This window comes from Leopardus geoffroyi, chromosome X (assembly GCF_018350155.1).
Source record: "Leopardus geoffroyi isolate Oge1 chromosome X, O.geoffroyi_Oge1_pat1.0, whole genome shotgun sequence".
Lineage (NCBI taxonomy): Eukaryota > Metazoa > Chordata > Mammalia > Carnivora > Felidae > Leopardus > Leopardus geoffroyi.
In genome coordinates, this window is record NC_059343.1 from 12,497,212 (window position 1) to 12,519,694 (window position 22,483).

The following is a 22,483-nucleotide window of genomic DNA, read 5'->3' on the forward strand; positions in this document are numbered from 1 at the left end:
GAAAGCAAGAGAGGGTGGGGCCCCGGAAACCAAGGAAGAAGTGTGTATCAAGGAGGAGGGATTATGGACTGTGCAAACTGCTGCTGCTAGGTCAGTGTAAGAGAAGACTCAACCGGGGATTCAGCAATACGAAGATCATTAGGGAACTGTGGAGAGTGGCTTCAGTGGAGTGATAACATGAAAGGCATAACTGAAGTGAGTTTCATGGAGAATGGGAGGAGAAGGATTGAGGAAGGCAAGAACAGAGAGAGCTATTTTGAGGAAAGTCTTACCTTTCTGGGAAGTTATATGGCAACATGTTTTTTAAAATAAGTAATTAAATTCTTTTAATTATTAAAATTTAAAAATGAAATAATTTTTAATTAATATCTTTATTTTACAAGGATACTCTTACTCAATAATTCTAAGAAGCTTTTTGTTGTTGTTTTTAAAGAAAATGTAATCAGAGATATGCACTGAGATTGGCCTACATCTTTAAACACAAGGATGCACATGGCCTTTACATGTGACTTCGGCTTTCTCACAGCATGGTGGCTGAGTTCCCAGGACAAGAGACCTGAGTGAAAGTCACATGCAAGTATCACCTGGGGAGACTTGACAAAAAATGTGTGCCTTCAACCCCCAGAAATTCTGATTCTGTTTCTCTGGGATGGGCCCAGGTATTGATATTTTTATAAGCTCCCCAGGTTGGTTTTGTGTGGCCAGGGTTAAGAACCACTGTTCTCGTGAAGAGTATATGAAACAAAAGATTCGGCTCCCCAAGTGTCTGCTATCAGCAGTGGTTCCACAGTGGTTCCAGAATGTTTCCAGAGGTTTTAGTCATGGCCTGTGACATTGAAAGGCCTGCTGTAGAAATAAGATCAGGACAATGCCTGAAGCAGTTGGATCACCAGTGCAATTACTACAGAGCTCCACAGCTCCCACCAGGCTGCTTGAGGCTGATGGTGGGTGGGCCCAGACCGCAGGTGTCTGACCTGCTGGTGAGGAGGAAAGGCTGAGTTGAAGAACTGGACTGGGACTCCTGGTTGCCCTATTCTTGAGGTGGCCGTTAGATGAGCCAAGTGCCAACCAGAGTTTCCCCATCATTCCCGAGAATATATCGTCTCTGCACCCGCGAAAGGAATTCCCCTGTTGTATTATTTGATCAGCAGCTAAAAGGAGCAGGTAAAGAAAGATGAATGTTAGCTACTGCTCATCTGAAGTATTCCCAGTAGGTGCCACAAAGAATTAAGATCTTGTTACTTTTTAACCTGACACAAGATGTCACCATTGCTCCTGTGCTTTTAGCAATAACAGTATAAAGTTAAACAGCAGTGAGAGTTTGACTCACTGATGACACAAGTTTTTCCTTTTCCCTAACAGTATGTTCTGTCGGTGAAGTTCATTCATCTATAGGCCATTCCATTTATCCAAGTTAAAGTATTTATTTATAACACTTACTTGATTTTTTTCCCCTTACACCAGCTATGGATCAAAATTAATATCTCTTTGTGAGCACTTCACGAAGAAACTTTGGTGGAGGTGACTGTAAAACAAGATAAGCTGACATTTTTATAGGATAACTGGAAAATTGCAAATCATGTTTTAGTTCAGCTTTACTGCTGCTGCCAATGTTGAAGTGATCTCCTCTTACCATGCTTAGTTTGGTGCCAAAGTAGGAAAAAAGGCATGGCCATCTTCCTAGGGTACAAATGGCTGAGAAGCAGGGTTGGTAAAAGAGCACTAAACATCATTGGAAATGTTGCCAAGATGGAGAAACTTCTCTCACACAGCACTGTGCATGGTTGGAAGGAATACTTTGCAAAGCCATTTGGAGGTAAAGATGGTGAACTCAAAGTAGAGCTGGGTGAAGTGTGGAATTTTGGGTTGGAGTCATATTATTGGGAGCATGAAGAGAGGCTGGGGCTACTGAGCGTTTCTATATTCTGCCATTCCTGTATAATACATCTCCTCTATATAAACATTGAACATTGCCTAAAGAATATGTACTTGAAGTGGTGCCTAATTATGATTCTGCTATAGTTTTTCACACCAAAATGTTCAGTGTCTGTTGACTCAGGCTTGTGGAATTAAGGACTAGTGATTAATTTCCTTATTTTCCAATTTTTTTCTAGAAGTATGTAACTAGAAAAAAGGATCTCAAAACAACACAAACTATATACTGTATAATTTCAACTAATGTGACATTCTGGAAAAGGCAAAACTATAGAGACAATAAAAAGATCAGTGGTTGCCAGGGGTCATGTGTGCAGGGGGCAGGGATGAATAAGCAAAGCACGAAGGATTTTTAGGGCAGTGAAAATACTCTGCATGATGCTATAATGATGAATTTAGAATGAACATCAAGAGTGAATCACAATGTCAACTGTGGATTTGGGGGTGATTATCACATGTCAGTGTAAGTATATCAGTTGTAATGAATGTACCACTCTGGTGGGGATGTTGATAATGGAGGAGGCTATGCATATATGGGAGGCAGGGGGATATGGGAAATCTCAGATCTGCTGCAAACTCATAATTACTCCAAGTCAGTAAGTCTTGAGAAAAACTCAGGATTCCAGAGATTTGTGATGAAGAGAGATGTGCTTGTGTTATTAGTTAAGAAAATATTATTATCATTACTTTCTAGTCAATCTAGAGGCATATGTACCTTAAGCTCTGGATTAGTCATGGTCCTGGCAGGAACATGACACATTTAAATTCCGTAGTTTGAAGAGAATTTTAATGAAAAAGTTGTTTTTAGGGGCGCCTCGGTAGCTCAGTCAGTTAAGCATCCAACTCTTGATTTTGGCTCTGCTCATGATCTTAAGGTTCGTGAGTTCGAGCCCCACGTCAGGCTCCAAACTGAAACTGCAGAGCCTGCTTGGGATTCTCTCTCTCTTCCTCTCTCTCTGCCCTTCCCCGCACTCACACAAGCACTCACTCTCTCAAGAAATAAACTTAAAAAAAAAAAGAAACTGTTCTTAAAGGTTTAGATAAAGAGAAATCCCAAGGGAAAGTGTGGTACTTGAATATAGATTAGTGGAGCTGTTACCATTATTAGGTCTGGAGTGCAAGTGGAGAGAGAGCCTTGTAGACCACCCAACTGGAGTTGTGACCTTCGCTGGAGGGATGTAGATGGCCTGTGGTGCCAGCATACAGAGGGAGCTGTGACATTAATGCACTGGTCTAATTCTTCACTCTCACTCCAATCTCTACTGTTTAGCTGATTCAGCTAAGACTGTTAGTGGGGTCCATGTGAGTCAACTTCCCAGGACACTCAATGGAGCAGGGCAAAGGGTAGATCTGAGGGGGAAATGGAAGATATACAGCAATATTTTTTAAAAAAAATTAATTTTTATCACACAATTCTACAAATTCATAAGGTTCTATTCTATGAGGTTGTCAATGAAAATGACATAGAAACTCACTGTTTCTTATATGACTTTGTAACTATAATGTATAAATGAATTATGTAGTATATAATCATTACATTTCTTTTCTTGGAAAAGCTTTGTGTTCTCGGGAGCTGATGATTGCATAATTGTCGGACTGGTTTTCTGCATATCTTTCCCTAACTCATCCTCAAACACTCAGCCAGAAGCATCAATTCCCTTTGAGTGCATCACACGTGTGTGGTAACCTACAGCTTCATTTTGTGTTTGGCGTTACCATAATTGGAGCCCTCATCCTCTTTCTTCAGTCTGAATCAGTGGTTCTCTGGGTCCACTTCTTAGCTGTGTGGTCCCGGGATTTTCTTCACCTTCATCCTGGTGGAAGACAATTATCTTCTCTCCCCTCTGTTTGATTCCTTTTCTTGATCCTTTCTTTATCTTCCGACTTAGTTGACTCCCTCAGTTTGATGGGCACGTCTACTGATACTGATGTCAATTCCAACGCGGGGGATAGAGGTTCTACCCCACCAAGCAACTCTCCAAAACCAGCTGGTTGTCCTACAATTCAACTCAATTCTGACATTATCTACCTGGAGATAGCATCGGATTCCATAGATTAAGGGCTCAGTCCTACAAGGCTGCCCCGACCCAGTGACCCAGTACGTCAGAGTCAGACTGGATACCAATCGAAAGTCCAGGTTGTCACCTGTACTTCTAACCTGACTACTACTGACTATAGATTGGAGGTTATACCTGCCCCCTCCTTGGATTTGACTAATTTGCTAGAGTGGCTCACCGAACTCAGAGAAACATTTTACTTCCTAGATTGCTGGTTTGTTATAAAATAATGTAACTCAGGAACAGCCAGATGGAAGAGATGCATAGGACAAGGTATGGGGAGAGGGGCCCAGAGCTTCTATACTCTCTGAGCCCGTCACTCTTCCCACATCTCCATGTGTTCACCAGCTGGAAACTCTCAAAACCGTCCTTTTGGGGTTCTGTGGAGGCTTTATTACATAAGTATGATTGATGAGATCATTGGCCATTGGTGACTGAACTCCAATCTCCAGCCCCACTTCCCTCCCCAGAGATTGGGGGTGGGTGGGACTGAAAGTTCCACCTTTTTAATCACATGATTGGCTCCACAGGCAAACCAGTGGTTTCTAAAAATCACTTCATTAGCATAACAAATGACACCTTTATCCTTCTCATCACAGGAAATTCCAAAGGTAAACTGAGACAAAGACCAAATCTATATTTCTAATAAGAAATAAATATAAATCACAATATCACAACATCCCAGTAGTTTCCTTTTGAGGCCCTATATGTTTTTGAGACATTACATGCCTGAAAATATTTTTAAACCACCATCAAAACAGATTGATGAGATGGCTGTGTGTAGAATTCTATGTCAAAATTATTTTTTTAGAATTGTGATAGCGTTGTTCCACTGTCTTCTAGCCAGTTTGCTTCTTTAGCTTTTCTTTGTGAGCTATATTTTTTCTCTGGAAGATTTTATTTTATTTTATTTTTTAAGTGTTTATTTATTTTGGGGGGGTGGCAGAGAGTGGGAGAGAGAGAATCCCAAGCAGGCTCCACGCCAGCAGCACAGAGCCTGACACAAGGGTCTATCCCAGGAACCATGAAATCATGACCTGAGCTGAAATCAAGAGTTGGATGGATGCTTAACCAACTGACCCACCCAGACTCCCCTCTCTGGAAGATTTTAGAATCTTCCCCGTATACCCAGTGTTCTGAAATTTTATAGTAATACCTTAGCAAGAGTAAAGTGCTGGGCAGGAGGTTGGCTCCTTATTCTGTTCTGGAACTTTTAATTATTTGTTTTTTATTGTTTTCTCCTCACCATTTTTATGTCTTTCTTTCCAGAACTCTTATGATACAGTCTTGGACCTTATAGATTGATCCTCTGATTTTCTTATTTTTTTCTTGTCTTTTCCATTTCTTTTCTTTTTCTATCTATTCAATTCTCTATAAAATTTCTTCAGCTTTATTTTATAACTTCTCTATTGATTTATTTTCTGTTATATTTTAATTTTGGAGAACTCTTTATTGCTTCCTTTTTTCTATAGCATGCTGCTCTTGCTCCTCGGATGATGCAATCTCTTTTATCATTTCAGGATATAATTTATAGTGAGGCTTAGTTTTCCTCTGCTCTCTGCATTGTTTCTGTTTTCTCTGGGTTCCTTTTTTCCATTTTTCTTCTTTGTCTTTCATGTTAGAATCTTTCTTTAAGTGAAAATTCTTGGTAGTCTAGGAGTGAAACACTACAAAACTTAGTTTTGGGGCACTTGGGCACTTGGGTGGCTCGGTCAGTTAACCATCCAACTTCAGCTCACTCAGGTCATGATCTCACAATTCATGAGTTCGAGCCCTGCATTGGGCTCTGTACTGACAGCTCAGAGCCTGGAGCCTGCTTTGGATTCTGTGTGTGTGTCTCTCTCTGCCCCTCCCCCACTCATGCTCTGTCTCTTTGTCTCTTTGTCTCTCTCTCTCTCTCTCTCTCTCTCTCTCTCAGAAATAAATAAGCATTAAAAAAATAAAAATAAATAAAAATAAAAAGCTTAGTGTAGTGGAAACTGTGTATACTGGTAGGGCTTGACAGTTGATGGACCTTACCATAGGTTGATTAAGAGGGGGCTTGGATGTTTCATTGGAGACCCCCATATGGTAGTATCTGTGAGTGCTTTCTCAGGGATTATTATCTTATCTGGGAAGTAAGTGAGTGGTTGCTGATATTCTCAGAGCCAAGTAGGAGAAGGGATTGGGAGCATATCACTATTTGGAATATAATAACTCTGAATTAATTCCTCTGGTTTTAGTACAGTACCCCTGCCTGCCCTCACTTATGACTATGTTTTAGCCTTCTGCCAGTAAACCTTCAGAAGCACCTGGTCCTGCCAATTTCTGAGCATCCCAGGAATTCTGCGACTCAGATTCGTTTTTTCTTGCCACTGCTACCTGACCCTGAATCCTCGTGGATACTTAAGTTTTAGCTTTATGCTAAGTCAGTTACCACCTAGCCACCTGCTTTTCAGCTTTCAAAATTTTATGGCCACTTCTCATTTGCTGTCTTGTGCTCTCTCATTCTTTCTGACCTCATAGCCTTTCTAAAAAATCATTTTCCCTGCCACGTTTAATCTGAAATCTTTCAATCCTCTTGTTGTTTTGTATCTAAACTGAATGAGTGGTCAGAAGAAACTATAGCTTAAGGTTGTTCAGCTTCCCAGGATCACTCCCCCCTAAGTAGTCTCTTGCTGAAGATCTTAGGAAGCCTCATTTGCCTTTATTAAACTTTCTTGCTTCTTTGCTGTGTTGACTCTTTCTCAGACATCTGGCCCATTACACCCTTGAAATTACATATTCCTCCATTACACTCAAGTCCAGTTCCTTTATTCCTCAGAAGATTACAGGCTTGCACATGATCAGTGTTGAAATGAATTAATTTCTACTCTATTTATAGAAATGTGGTGACATGTCTCCCAAGGTATAAATAGAACAATGGGTGTTGACAAGATTTTTTGTAACCATGGATACGCTGCAATTATTCCCGAGCCATACTCATTGTGTATCCATATCTGAATTTTAACAAACAGGGCTCTTGCCGCTAACACGAATTTTCCAGGGTAAACATATCGCCCCTTATTATCCTCTTCTCGTGAGTCAGGCTTTGTCTTTCAAGTTTAAATTCAGCCATATACATTTGAGAGGCCTGACTTAATCACTCTTCTTGAGTAATAGTTGAAAATTCATGATGAGAATAATAACGGTAATAGTGATGATGACGATATAAGAAAAACCAAATATTCTGACAGTGTTATTTGGTTCTAAAAATAACTCTATGATGTAAGCAGGTATTATTGTTAATCCCCACTTTATAGATGAGAAGACTTGAGCCTCAGAGATCTCCATTTATTGCCCAAGACCACAACGCTAATAAATGACTGAGATTCATAATTAGGCTGTCATCAAACATTTGCTGGATACCCATTATGTCTCAGGCACTAAGGATACTGAGATGAACTACATACGGTCTCTGCCCTCTGGTTGCTTACAGATTGATAAATTAATGCATAAATGAATAAGTAAGCAAATACTTGGGAATACGTACTGGACATAGGAATGGGGGTGGGGATGAGGGAGATAAAAAAAATTTACCAAATTGCATGCTGATTTCAATGTGCCATGTGAAAGGACCAGAGAGAGAAAGGTTTGAGATTGTATTGGTTAGGTCATAATAATAAAACAGTAGTTTTGAAAGCAACTGGTACCAGATCCACCAGCTGTCGGTGGTCCTTGTAGGTCACTTACTTGGATGAAACATTTGGGAGAGTATCTGGAGAAAGCATTGATCAACAGGGTTTTACACACTTCAGGATTGTTTTCAAAGTACGTATGTGCATTCCATGATGGCTCTCCCTACAGTAACACTTCAGTGAATATTCCACTTTATATACTTAAATTGATTGACCACTCAGTAATTCACTTAATTTCACACTCTATTTCCTCATTTGTAATAAAGTACACCATAGACATTTCAAGTATACTTAGAAAGAAATTTTCAGAGCTTCTGAATGTATAATAAACCAGATATTTTTATTTAATATTTTCTTTCCTTTGGGGTTCTGGCATCCCCTGAGTTAGCCCTACTCCACTTATAATGATCCATAGCTAAAACCTACCATATCACTCAATTTCAAATAACCAAAACTTGCCTCTGTAAAATATTCTATAATGTTCTTCTGATGCCAAAAGACAGATTTAAATTATTCATTTGTTTAAAAAATACCTGTTAAAGTCCCTGGTTTTTGAATCCAGTTCTCTCCACTCTTTTTACTATTCCTACCTTTCTATAGAATATAAGCATAATATTTAATATGTTAAATTAATGTTGTGACTAAAAAATAAAGTCTCCAAAATGCTTAGATTCACTTTTAAAAAATCAGTGTAAAACTACAGGCTTGGGAAGACATTCCCCCAAACTCTTCCAGATGTGGAATTACATTGGATTTGACTTTCATATGGCTTTATGGTTTCCCTGGAGTGAGGTGCTAAGGGAGCTGTGGCAACAGTGCAAGGGATGATGGGAAAGTTCTGTCATTTCAAGGAGTAGAAGGGAGCAGTATTCACCAGGGACGCCTTCCATGAAGCAAGGGGCTGTTTGACCAATAGTTCCAAGCACTGATGAGAAAAGGAGGTATGCAAATTAGATCTGGTACCAGAAACTCTTGAAAACCAACCTCTAGGTTGGGATGGACCTATGTGCATATCTGAATAAGGCCTGGCTTTTTGTTCTGACCCCTCTGAGAGTTTGTATCTAGTTCCATCTCTCATCTGCCCCAAGGAAGCATCGTTCAGGTGAGTGCTCCTACAGTTTTTTGTGGGGACATAACATTGGCCTTCCTGATAATTGTACCCATAAAGCATTTGACTTCTCCATCAACAAACAAAAGATAATCCTCCTGATCTCGATTATCCTGTGTTCCGCATTAAAAAATTTTTTCAGAAGATTCACCAGCTAATGTGAAATTCATAAGAATTTTGTTACAATAAAAAATGGTAAAAATGGACAAAAGCATTCAGAATAGCTTCTTTATTCTCACTGGTATTTTCATGGCAGAAGATACACATTTTTTGTCCTCCAAGGAAAATGTGTAGCAATTTTACCCCAGAAGCCTACATTCTAATTGTATTAGACAGACTATATCTCTAGCATTGTCATTCCATTAGAGAATTTGCAATAAATCTTAATGATACATGCAAATACACCAACCTAATGGTCCATTATAAAAGAAATGACTGACTGTTACCATTTGTTTCCAGCAATTTATGTGATTTCTCACCTCCTGCTGGTAAAAAGTTCCAGAAGGCAGGGAACTTAATTTTTTTTTTTAAGGTCAAAACAGATCAGAGTGAAAAGGGAAGACTAAGAAAAAATATTGCTCTTTTCTTCTGCCTGCCTTAAAAGTTTTATAGGCTTTCATAACCTGGCATAATTCTGAGCTTTTTGACTTGAAAACTACCTAAAAATAGTTATGTATAGATATTTTTTTGTTTACTTTGCTTTGGCATTCTTTTTGATGCCCCCCTCCATGGAGTTATCTATACAGAGTGTAGAAAAACAGGGGAGTAGGTAAAAATCAGGTCAGAGAGGAAAAAAAAAAACTTTGAAAGGGTTTCCTTCTTCTAAAAAATCAATGGGATCATCTCCCCTTTCTGCCTCTAGGCTACTAAGTCATCTTCCAACTAAGAGATCTGAACTCCTTCTTGCTAGATATGACTTGATGTGCACATACGATACTGGAGTTGGTTGAGAGTCATTTACGATAGCAAATTATAAATTCCTGGACAGGGTCCATGTCTTAATCATATGTGCAGTCCCAAGACCTAGCACAGTGTAGAACCTCAGTTGAACTCAGTTTCTCAAATTGAATCCAACAAGCCAAACCAATAGACCAACCCCTTTTCACTATCTTTTTCCCTTAATAACCTGTGATGACATATGACAGGCAAGATGACTCTCTTGGCAGGAAGTAACAGATACCTACTCAATGAACTATACACTAGGGATGGGGGATCGGGGAACACATAAAAAAGCCAGCAAATTTCATGCTGGTTCCGGTGTACCACATGGGAAGATCACAGATGGAAAGGTTTGGGATCATATTGGTTAGGTCATAGTAGTAAAGGTAAGCCCTTGACATGAGCTACACCAGCTCTTTATAGTCCTTCCCTTTCATCTACTTGGATGTAACGTTTGGGGGAAATATCCACAGAAAACATTGATCTGCAAAACAAAGGCTGCACCATCTCTGCTTCCCTCTCCTCTATTTGCAGAGTACTTCTCTTGGCATAAACTTGGCAGAAGATATCTGCCCCATTGTTTCTGAACTTATATATCCTTTGTTTAAATGACTAGTGGAGACTGACTTGTGATTTTGATCACAGATCCAAAGTCTCAGAAGAGAGAAACAGGTCTGCTTAGCTTGGGTAAGTTTTCATCCCTGATGCAATATTCAAGGGCCAAGGGGTAGGTTAGGTAGTTATAAATATGACTCAGGGACCACTCTTGTCTGGGAGAGCAGTTCTCAGAGAGGGGAGTTGGTGGGTTAGGCAGATAACCTAGAAGGCCTGTAATACAATGAAAAAAATAATAATAATTTACTTTTGCCCAGAGAGGAAAGAAAGTACAAAATGAATAGGTTATATAGACAATCAATAAACAATATGTGCAAATTTATGGAAGGCAATTGAATTGGATCGATAGCTCTCATAAATATAATGCATTCATATGGTAGCACAGGAAAAAATCTCATCAGTCTTTTTTAATTAAAACTTTCTTTTCAGAACCAAACCTGAGAAATGGCTGTAACAAAGAATACCTGCTTCTAGAGGAAGGATTTATCCCCTTCTTCTATTAAAACAGTTGGGGCAAGGTGTTGCCAAAGAGCTGTATGCTGAAATTGTCTGCACGCAGTGGGACTTCCCCGAAAAAGTGTGGTTTTGTTGTTGTTGTTTAGCTCCCCCCCCTTTTTTTTTTTAAGAAAAGGGTACATAGCTAGCATACATGCTTTATACTTTTCACTCCTTTCCCTTCATCCCGACTGGAACGCAGGCATGATGACTGGATTCCCAGCGCCCATTGTGGAACAATGAGGTGACCTTGAGGGGATGGTAGTCACACTCTAAGAATGAAGGAATAGCGGGGCGCCTGGGTGGCTCAGTTGGTTAAGCATCTGACTCTTGATTTTGGCTCAGGTCATGATCTCACGGTTAGTGGGATCAAGCCCCACTTTGGGCTCTGCGCTGACAGTGCAGAGCCTGTTTGGGATTTTCTCTCTCCCTCTCTCTCTGCCCCTCCCCTGCTTGTATGTACTCTCTCTCTCTCTCAAAATAAATAAACTTTAAAAAAAAAGAATGAAGGACTAGAAATATAGTAGGTGACTGGGTCTAGGATGATGCCATGGAGCTCTACTGCTTAGCTACAGACTTCTTTTACATGGTGGGGATGGGGTGGATCAATGTCTGTCTTAGTTGAACCATTTGTGTCTCAGGTCTCCATAACTAGCAGCCGAATGTAGATCCTAACGTGGTTAAGGAGCCTCTGTTCAAGGGGGGAGCACTATGTGATCAACTGATGAAAACTGATAAAAAACAAAATTGATAACAAGACCCATCACTGAGACTGGTTTGCTCTGGTCCTGACCCTTTATGTTTTCATAGTGGCTAAAATCTATTAAAACAAAATGGTATACAGATAAGACGGATAAACTCATGTCACCTTAAAAAAAAAAAAAAAACAACCACTCTAGGTTTGGTTGTGTGCTGTGCTCTGAAGCTTGAGATATGAAGAATGAAGGATGAAATAATGTTGTCCCTCTTTTGCTACCTCTAATTTGGTTGAAAATACGAAAAAGTGGAGAGAGACTCTGCCCCACACAGTGTTCAGGAAACCAGGCAGACCTACCTCTGTCTACTACCTTCAACATGTGGGAGGAAGGAGGGTAGAGGATTACATGGGAGCATTTTTGAGGCCAGGCCTGGAAATGGGGTGTATAACTTCCTGCCTATATTCCATTGGTCAGGAATCTGTCACATGGGAGGCTGGGAAATGTAGTCTACAGGGGAGCCAAGGAAGAAATGGAAATGGGTTTGAGGAACAATTGGCCAGTTCCTACCCCAGTCACTTAGAAGAGGAAGTATAAGGAACAATGGGGCCTTGGTTTCCTCAGAAAGGGGAGTTTCTTTTTACAGGGACATTTCCATATAGTGCTTTCTCTTTATCAGTACTCTGGCTGCATCACTTCATTAGAAAGTATAAATTTTTAAGGGATATAGAATATAATAAAATATTTTATGGTAGTTAAACTGTCTTAACACCACTTAATTTACTTGGAGATTTGTTAGGCAATCAAGTATTCCCAGACTGCTTTGAACAGATTGCAAAGCTGCCTGATCAAAATTCTCATTTCTTATTTATAGGCAGATTATCGTTCAGATCCAGATGTTGAATGGGGGAGCAGGTAAGAAATTTTATCTTGCGCTTCATAGGCATGTCAAGTGAAAAGATGAATTGTATTTTCTTTTTAAATGCACAAATAGATGGCTATGAATTGGACCCTGAATGAAAATATATTTAGGATCTAATCAAATTTCTATGAATTTGAATACACTAAGGCTATTTTATACATTAAAAATAAAACTAGTTCAATATCACAATGTTCCATATGAACCATCACTCAAAGATGGAAATTTTATTTTTAACAGTGCATTAAACCAAATCAACCTTTACTTTGAATACTGCCAATTTTGGGGTGGGGTGGGGAAAGGAACATGTGTAAAATGCTCTCAGTAACATTTCATTTAACATTTGCCTAGACTGTCAGCATATCTTTTTCTAACTTGTGTTAGCTATTTGGCAATTCCAGCTGCTTGATAACAGTTGCAGGATACGAATTTCTCCAGATTGCTGACTACCACACGAGACCACACAAAGTCAGAATTAGATTAAAAATAACATTCGTGAAAGGATAGCAGAGTAACCAAAAGCATCACTTTTTAGTTTGGTTTCATGATACCAGCAGTTAAAGAAATTCTCTTGCCAGTAACACTTTATGAATGCAGTGCTTTAAATTCAGAAAAGATCTTAAAGGTCAACTAGTCCAACCTTTTCATTTCACACTTGAGAGAACTGAATCTCAAAAAAGCTGAAGGTTATGCAGCTAATTAGTTACATGGCCGGGTTTAGAAGCCAGGTTTGTCCATCCATCCATCCACCTACGCATCCAACTAATATTTATTGAGTTCCCACTGTCCAGACACATGCTTGATGCTGAGGATACAATGGTGAACAAAATCAGACGTGGTTTCTGTTCTCGTGAAAGAAACAAACACTATTCAAATGGTTATAATAATATATTGCCACAAAAGAGAACTACACTGTGTATTGAGAGCATATAACAGGGGCTGACCTTTTCTGGTAGGTGAGGATGGCAAGGAAGTCTGACTTTAGGTCCTGAAATTTAAGCTGGGAGCTGAAGTCTGAGTGTGCCTTAACCAGGCAAAGAGGAGGAAGAATACACCATGGAGGTCCATGTGCTCTGATAGAAGTAAGGTAGCATATTTGATGAGCTTGAAGTAGACCAATGGAAGTAGATTGCAGAGACCAAGTGAGAACCTGGTTCAGGGTGGGGCTGAAAGATAGGCAGAGGCTAGCGAAAGAGAACATCTGTCATCCTAGTGAGTTGGTGAAGATACGAGGTTCAGACTTGAGCTGCCCTTTTGCTACAATGGGGGGCAGGCCAAGGCCTCAGCATACAAGGCCTGAGGATGGTGCCAATGCCACGGAAGGCTGAGAAGAGACTAGTGACAAACCAGGCCCTTGGTGGCACTTCATGAGCCATGGGGTCAAGTCTCACCTGAATTAAGCAATAATGTGCGACTACTTAGTTGTAGTTTTTATGATTTGAGTGAGTTTAAATTGGATTTTTTGTCACGTGTAACCAAAAATGTCTCCCTCACATAGGGAGTCAACCAAATTAAAATGGCAGTCATTGTACTTGATGTGATGTTTGTCTTTTTTTTAGTAATTAGTGAATATTTGCTGAATCGCGTGCCCATTTCCATCACTCTGTGGATGCATGGGATGCTTTCTATGTCTCTTTAAATCCTACTCATCCTCGAAGCCCAGGTTAACCTCCCTACCTTTCAGGAGGCTGAACACATACCTTCATCCCCTTTTTGACTGCTTCTGCTCTTCCTGTTGGTCCATTAATACTGTGACTGAGTCTACGTGATTTTGTATTTTACTTATTTCTTTTTTTTAAGAACTACCCCCTGCCTCTAACCTTTTTTTTTTTTTTTTAAAGAATGCTCTTGTGTTTTAATGTCAGGGCTTCACCTGTATCTTTTTCTCCTTTGTGTCTTTTCAAGTATTACCTCTCACACATAGCAATCACCTGTGGACTTGTTAAAAAGGCAGATTCTCTCATATATCATAGGTGCACACATGGAGAAACACTGTACATTAGGTATTATATATTATAGGCACTCAGTGCATAACTCATGAGTTGAACTGAATTAGAAGTCCAGGAGGGATTTGCTTTGGGGATTATCAGAAAGCTTTCTCCTATAAGGCTTTAAAACTGGGAACCTCCTTCAACTTCTCCCTGGTGATCTCATAACGAAGCTGGGTACCAAGGTTGAGATATTGCATGATTAAGAGGCAGCCAAAATTTTTGATGACTTTAGCTAAAAGTGGTGAGAGAAACCGTATCTCACCCCTCAGATTCTGCATTAATGAGAATCAGTGTCAGGATTTCTTGACAAATAATGGGTATTTCACCAGCTCCTCAATGATTTTTCTTTTCTTCCCAAGTGCCTTTACTTCCTTCACCTTTGAGCACTGGTCTCTTCCCACTGATTTTTGGTTTATGTTCCAATAAGAAGCACCCTGGTGTAACAAGAAGCAGTGATGCTTCTACCTGGACCACAACTTTGTCTCAGCAACAACTTGTTCATTTCTTCCTTTCTCCCTCTGGCCTGAGCTGAGCCCTGCCTTACCCACCTTTACCTCTCATACACATATACAGCTCTTAGCGGTGTTTGCTGCAGAGGAAGACAGTCTTCCAACTTCTCCTACTGTAATCTTCTTTCTTGGACACACACACACACACACACACACACACACACCTTTTTCAATTCCATATATGAAAATATAAAATTTTACATTTGTTTAACAAAACAATGGAGAAGTTTAAAAAAACTATAAGATTTTTTTTTTTTTTTTTTTTAGTTTATTTATTTTGAGAGAGAGGGAGAGAGAGCAAGCAGGGGTAGGGCAAAGAGAGAGGGAATCCCAAGCCGACTCTGCACTGTCAGCAAAGAGCCTGATGCGGGGCTCAAATTCACGAACCGTGAGGTCATGACCTGAGCCGAAATCAAGAGTCCGACGCTTAACTGATTGAGTCACCCAGGCGCCCCCAAAAGTATAGGAATTCTTATAAGCCCTAGTAATAAGGGTCTGTTTTAATTGCCCCCACTGGTGATGGAGGAATTTCCACCCTACAGTTCTAGGGATGGCTGAACACACAGCACCCCCCACTGGATAGATGAGATGGACGACAGTTTATTGGTCTTATGTACTCACAGTCTGGGGGGAGGAGAATACCACATGCCATACATAAGGCTACATGGGGATTGCATTCAGGAACGGACTGAACACCCAGGGGCTGTGAGAGGCAAGCTTGGTGGTATCAAGAGGGTGAGGTGACCCCTGGATCCTGCGGGAGGATGTGATCGGCTTGTCTGGATAGTTCTGAAGGCTGGCAGGGAACTGCAACCCACTACTCAGGGATAAGCAGGAGCCGTGCTCAGTCCCTCTTCAGGAGAATCGTTTGGCTAGAGGGCATTACCCTCCACAGCAGAGTGGGGAGAGGAACTTGTATGTCGGCCATGGAGGCCTTCCTGATTTTACCAGATGTCAAGGCAACACGTAATATTAATTTTAGGCCTTATACCACAGGGTCTCTATTCTTCAAAAAAAAAAAAAATCTAAGTGGAGCTAGTCTAGTTGTTTCTGCCTCCTAGTTTATCTCCTCAGTGTTACTTTGTGAGTAGACTCACTCAAATAATTTTTCTTTTCAGAATTTATATCGCCACTTTGCTATGTATGCCTTTGGGTCAGATTAGAGTGTGTCAGAGGTCCTTTTATTTCTGCTTGCCCTAAATTTGAGTGATTAAGTAATAACAGTGAAAATGATAGACTCTTTATACACTTAACTTTGAAGCTCTTCACCTCCTCTCTGAGCTTGGGTTCCTTAGAAGCAGAGCCTGAGGCAGGAAGTCAGGTGGATGTGACGCGTTGCAGGAGCATTCTTCAGGAATAACCTGTGAAGAGGGAGGAAAACAAGAAAGGAAAGGAAAGCTCAGCAAGGAAGTGGTCTCATTTTCTTAAAGAGAGGCTCTGAAATGCAAGGCATACGTTGGAGTTATCCCTGCCTTGAGGGGAAGGGGGTCTCTTTTGCACCCCATAGCAGCTGGTCATTGGCCGTGGGTCGTGGGGTGGGGTGACTTCAAGGAAGAGATGACTGCTATCCATCCAGGGAAGTTCTGCAGAGAAGATGGGCAGCTGGGGGGAGGTGCTCTGCCCTCCATTGATCTCCTCAACAACCCGAAGAGGCAGATATTATGATTACTCTATTTTTCAGGTGAGGAAATTGAGGCTTAGAAGAAGCATGGCTAAAGTCAAGTCCATATTCCAACCCGGAGAGCCGGGTGCTCATTTTTAGAGCATTACAGGGGAAACATGCTTGACAATTCTAAAGTGTCTTCTAGCTCTTCATTTTAGCCTTTTAATTTGATTTAATTCATAAAAGATGCACTGATCACCAATATTGTGTAGACTTGTCTTACAGGAGTGTTTTGCTGAAGGGCCTGAGTTACATTGCATCCCTCTCCACTGGAGGCTTTGATGTTGAAAGACCCTTGGGCCCATTTTGCCCAAAACTTCAAATTATATAATTAACTACCCATACCTTGTTGGATTCAGTCTCAAACTGTCTAATCTGTCTAATGAGTTTGTTCTTCTTAATTCATCCATGTGAATTATCTGCTCATAAGATATGTCTTTTAACGAGGCAATGAGACAATGACTCTTCATTTAAGTCAGTAATTAAGGAATATCATAGAGAGGAACATTATCTCAGCTGCCAGCATTATACCTTTTTATCCTCAAGCAAATAGCTTGAAAGAGAGAGGCAGATGACTAAAGATCTTTCTGGATAAGACCGGACAGGTAGCCTGCCCGTGTTTCTGGTACAAAAGAGAAATGGCATGAGCCATGGGTTCTCTGTGAAAGAGGCAGATCCATCTTCTTAAGACTTTACCCCTGGGGTGCCTGGGTGGCTCAGTCGGTTAAGCGTCCGACTTTGGCCCAGGTCATGATCTCACGGTTCATGAGTTCGGGCCCGTGTCGGGCTCTGTGCTGACAGCTCAGAGCCTCGAGCCTGCTTCGGGTTCTGTCTGTCTGTCTCTCTCTCTGCCCCTCCACCGCTCATGTGCTCTCTCTCTCCCTCTCTCTCTCAAAAATAAACATTAAAAAAAGAAAAGACTTTACCCCTTTGTTTAAAAAAATGGGATGGGTTTCCATCAGCAGTGATCTCTGGGGAAGAGGAAGATTGCTAGGTAGGTCAAGTTCGAGTCACAAATTTTCTGAATTTTTTATTCTTAAAATAGATAATACATCACATGGTTTAAAATTCAAAAGGGTATTACAGTAAAAAAAAAGTCTTTCTCCCTGATCCTGCAGGTATCTAGTTCCATTTCTCAAAGGCAACCAGTGTTGTCAGTTTCTTGGTTATCTTTGCAGAGATGTTTTATGAATATTCAAACAGGTACATGTAAATATTTCCTGAGATCTTTGAAAATTCAGTGCTCAGGGTAGAAGTAGGAAAATCCACGTATTAATCACCTACGACTGCCATAAAAAATTACCAGAAACTGAGTGGCTGAAGACAACGGATACTTACTCTGTTGCAATCCTGGAGGCTAGAAGTCCAAAATCAAGGTGTCAGCAAGGCCATGCTTTCTCTCAAGGCTCCAGGAAAGAATCTTTCTCTGCCACTTCCTAGCTTCTGGTGGTTGCCAGCTATTCTGGGCATTCCTTGCCTCGTAGACACCTTACTCCAATATCTGCCTCTGTCGTTTCCTGGTGTTCTCCCTAGGTGGCTCTGTGTCCAAATTTCCCTCTTATAAAATCACCAGTCACTGGATTAAGGCCCACTCTAATCCATTATGATCCCATTTTAACTTGATTACATCTGCAAAGAGTGTATTTCTAAATAAAGTCACATTCACGGGTACTGAGAATGAGGACTTGAACATATCTTTTTAGGGACATAATTCTACCCACTTTAACCCATAATGTTATAATTTCTTTTTCTTTTAATTTTTAAAAAATGTTTATTTTTGAGAGAGAGAGACAGAGTGTGAGCAGGGGAGGGACAGAGAGAGAGAGGGAGACACAGAATCTGAAGCAGGCTCCAGGCTCTGAGCTGTCAGCACAGAGCACAACACGGGGCTTGAACTCACAAACTGTGAGATCATGACCTGAGCTGAAGGCCAACACTTAACCAACTAACTAAGCCACCCAGGTACCCCTTTAATGTTATAATTTCAAAGCTTTAAGTAGCCTTTGTAGGAAAGTAGAGTTCTTTTTTTTTTTTTAAATATATGAAATTTATTGTCAAATTGGTTTCCATACAACACCCAGTGCTCATCCCAAAAGATGCCCTCTTCAATACCCATCACCCACCCTCTCCTCCCTCCCACCCCCCATCAGCCATCAGTTTGTTCTCATTTTTTAAGAGTCTCTTATGCTTTGGCTCTCTCCCACTCTAACCTCTCTCTCTTTTTTTTTCCTTCCCCTCCCCCATGGGTTCCTGTTAAGTTTCTCAGGAAAGTAGAGTTCAATTCATTTTTAGGATGTGGAATGGAGTTGAGAGTTCTGTCGTTTTGAAGAAAATAAATACCTAAATGGATCTTTCTCTTTCATAGACATGAAGCAAAGATCCACAACAGTAGATGGAGATTTCTAAACCTCCAGTAGCATCAAGAAACCTAGCTGTTCTGGATGAAAATGAGTATTTATACTGGTGAGGGTTTTTTTTTTCCCCAATTTTTTTTTGATTCTTGCTCGTAGTACAAAATACGTCATAACCCTGAACATCCAAACGTTTGAACATACATATACGAATAGATATAACTGAAACAAGGACTTGCTCCATGAAACAGTATGTACATTTATTATTTGAAATGAATTTTTATCTTTTCTAGTCTACCCTTTTTTGATTAATTTTTTTCTCAGGACTACTAATAGGTTGCCACTTACAGTGTGAATAATACTTCTCGGTGATTCATTCTTCCCTAAGAAAGGGTTTATAGATTTCACTGCCTGCATGTTATTACTTATTCTCATGGAGATGTTTGTGTATAGCAGGAATAAAGTGGAGGACTAATCTTCACCTCCCCACGGGGGAGTTAAAGGCTGTAAAAGGGAAATGACCCCTGCTAATCCTTGGCTCAACACAGATCAGACTGTAGGTGCCATGCATGCATGTTACTCAGTTTTATGTAAGTCAGACTTGGTTGAATGTACTAATGTCAGGCTTTTGTGTTCCAATGTCTTCTTGGAGTCCTAAGACCAAGATTAGGGAATAGGGCTGTCAGTCATCTTGGAAAATCCTGGAATTGAAACAGGATTGAGTGATGTCTTTAAGGGAGAAAGAAATGTCTCTGGGACCTCGGACTCCCCGGAGAGGAGCCAGCTCAAAGACATTTTTGTTGGTGGAATGGAAAGGAGGTGGAAAAATGATGAATAAGGTTAAGTCTTTTAAACACTGATGAGGCCAGGGAGATTGGCAGAGGTGCTCTTCAGGGACTAGTTGTGAGCTCTGTTTTGGTCATTGTAATAGATGCTGTTGGTACCCACCCAGATCTCTGTCTGTTTAAGGGCCTGTGCCCCATCCCTTAGCCGTTGTGAGTGTTGCCTGTTAACAGTTCATAGCTGCCTCTTTCTCTGGAGAATTGTCCTCAGCAGAATGGGACTCTCCTTGTCTGGGAAGTTATGTTACCCTATCCCCTGAGTAGCAATGGCTGATGACTAACTGACACAAAGGTACAACAGGCTGGCTCCTTTGCCCCTGGGGACAGCTGTTCTCCAGGGTTCTCTGTGGGACCAGGTTGAAGCTGAATTCCCACTCCTTCCTTCCTTTGCCCCATCCTGCTTCCGTCACCCCTCTTCTCTCTCCTCCCAAGAAATCACATGCCAGAGAATTCTTATCTTAGGTTCTGCTTCTAGGGAACCCAGCCTAAGATGGTTACTTCTGTTTTGTACCTTCCTCAACTTGCAGTTTTATTATTACTTATTAGCATGTTCTGATTACTATAAGCTGCAGCCTTGCATTTCACTTTGGAGATTAAGGAAGGTGATCAGGACCATGCTTTGGGCAGAGCAGCACATGGGAGTGATGCAGGAACACAGGGCAAGTGGATCCTGGGAGAGGACAGTGACCAGCAGCAGGGTCATCGGTGGCCCCAAGGCTGGACAGGAGTGGCTTTGAACCAGGAAAGTACTAAGTCAGCAGGGGACAACCAGGGCAAACTCAGAGAAAAGAGTAAGCCCTTCCCTTTTACTTGTGGAGGGAAGTCAAAGCCTGGTCTTCTAGTGACAAGTGAGATGGGACTTGAGTTGTAATTTAGGGACCAGGAGTAAATTGAACTCATCTTGTCTGCATAGGCTGTTGGCATATTAGTTTCCTGTGGCTGTTGTAACAAATTACCACAAATTTAGTAACTTAGAACAACACAAATTTGTTATGTTACACTTCTGGAGGTCAGAAGTCCCAAATGGGTTTGCGGGACTGTGTTCTTTCTGGATGCTCTGGGGGCAAATCTGTTTCCTTTCCTTTTCCGGCTTCTAGAGGCTACCTGCGTTCTTTGGCTCGTGGCTCCTTTTTTTTTTTTTTTTTTTTTCCCTTCAAAGCCAGCGACATAGCATCTTCCAATTTCTCTCTGTTCTTCTGCTTCTGCCTCACATCTCTTTCTCCCTGACTCTGACTCCTCTTGTGTCCCTTTTATAAAGACCCTTGTGAATTGAAAGGGCACACCCACATAATCCAGGATAATCTTCCCATCTCAAGATTCTGAATTTAGTAACATCTACAAAATCTCTTTCATTATGTAAAGTAACATATTCATAGGTACCCTGAATTAAGTCATGGACATCTTTAGGGAGGGCCATTATTCAGCCTACTGCACAGGGGAGGCCTGGACACAAAAGTTATATTTGCCTTTCAACCTTTGCTTCACGTTCAAGGCCAATAATCAATTTTGCTGAGTTAATAATGTCTGCACCTACTCCTCACCCTCTCAGTGCAAGAGCTAGTCTCTGTGAGGGCTTGGAGCTGGATCACAGTAGGTTCTGCCTCCGATACTGGGGCCATGGGATCTGTGTCACACAGGCCCAGAGTATACAGGGCTGTGTGGTGCTGGTGTGCCTAGACACGGACAGACTTTGTCCTGGGACGATTTGACAAGGGCAGAACCATGAGTGACATCTCCATATGGTCTGTCCACCACCAGCTATCCGACCGGCTCTTTTGGGAACTCACTAAAGCCCAAAAGGAAAGGATGAGATGACTCTTCTCTCGCCACTAAGGGTGTATACGTATGTTCAGCTGATAATTTATAGCCACTAAGGAAGCAAGGGGACTTAAAGAAGAAATCGCCATGAGTCACACCCCAGCCTCACTCTCAATCATTCTCTTTTCCTTAATTTGTCATGTGTTGTTCCTCTTTACACAAGATATCAAAATCAGGCTCAGGGCTCCAGACAGAGTCTGCAGTGCATGCAAACGAATTGCAGAAGTACCGTTGAGTAAAATGCTAAGATAGGGTGGCATGGGCTTTCTTTCTCCATTAAATAAAAATTTCTTTGTGGACAGTATCTCATGATTAATGTCAATCAAGGGAGGAATAGTATCAGAAGGTGCTGTCATTTGATATCAGTAATTTTTCTTTTGCGTTCTTCAAATTACTGTCAGAGGCCATTGGGAGTGAAGTTAGGCATGATTTTGCCCAGCAAAATGTATCTGACTGAAACATTTCCTGTTTTCTGTCTTTGCGTTGCAGTCTCGATATGAAAGAAATAATTTAGTCCCTCAGCAAGGGGTGCATGACCTCTTCCACACCTCATACTTTGAATTCATGCCTTTGAGTCTCCCCTTTCATTAATCTCCCTGGCTTTCTCTCCCTCTCCCTCTATCCTGTTCAGATTTTTTTTTTCATCCTCTATATTACTTATGTTCTTCATTCTAGCAATTCTTGCTTGAGCAGGATCCTGGTCATCATATGGATAGTTTGGTGAGAGCTAAAGTTAGAAAGCTATGCTAACTCTACGTTTTTGTTTTTGTTTTTTTTTTTGTAAGATTTTATTTTTAAGTCATCTCCACACCCAACCTGGGGCTCAAACTCACAACTCCAAGATCAAGAGTCTCAAACTCTATGGACTGAGCCAGCCAGGCACCCCTAGG

At 41.0% G+C, this 22,483-nt stretch overlaps 1 long non-coding RNA gene across 1 annotated transcript in view; it reads left to right on the top strand.

Moving 5' to 3' along the window:
• LOC123595178 overlaps positions 1–12,564 on the top strand; it is a 68,788-nt gene extending 56,224 nt beyond the window's left edge. The window contains exon 4 of the long non-coding RNA XR_006711070.1: positions 12,375–12,564. This is a non-coding gene — a long non-coding RNA (uncharacterized LOC123595178). The remainder of the gene's footprint in view (positions 1–12,374) is intronic.
• The last annotated feature ends 9,919 nt before the right edge of the window (positions 12,565–22,483 follow it).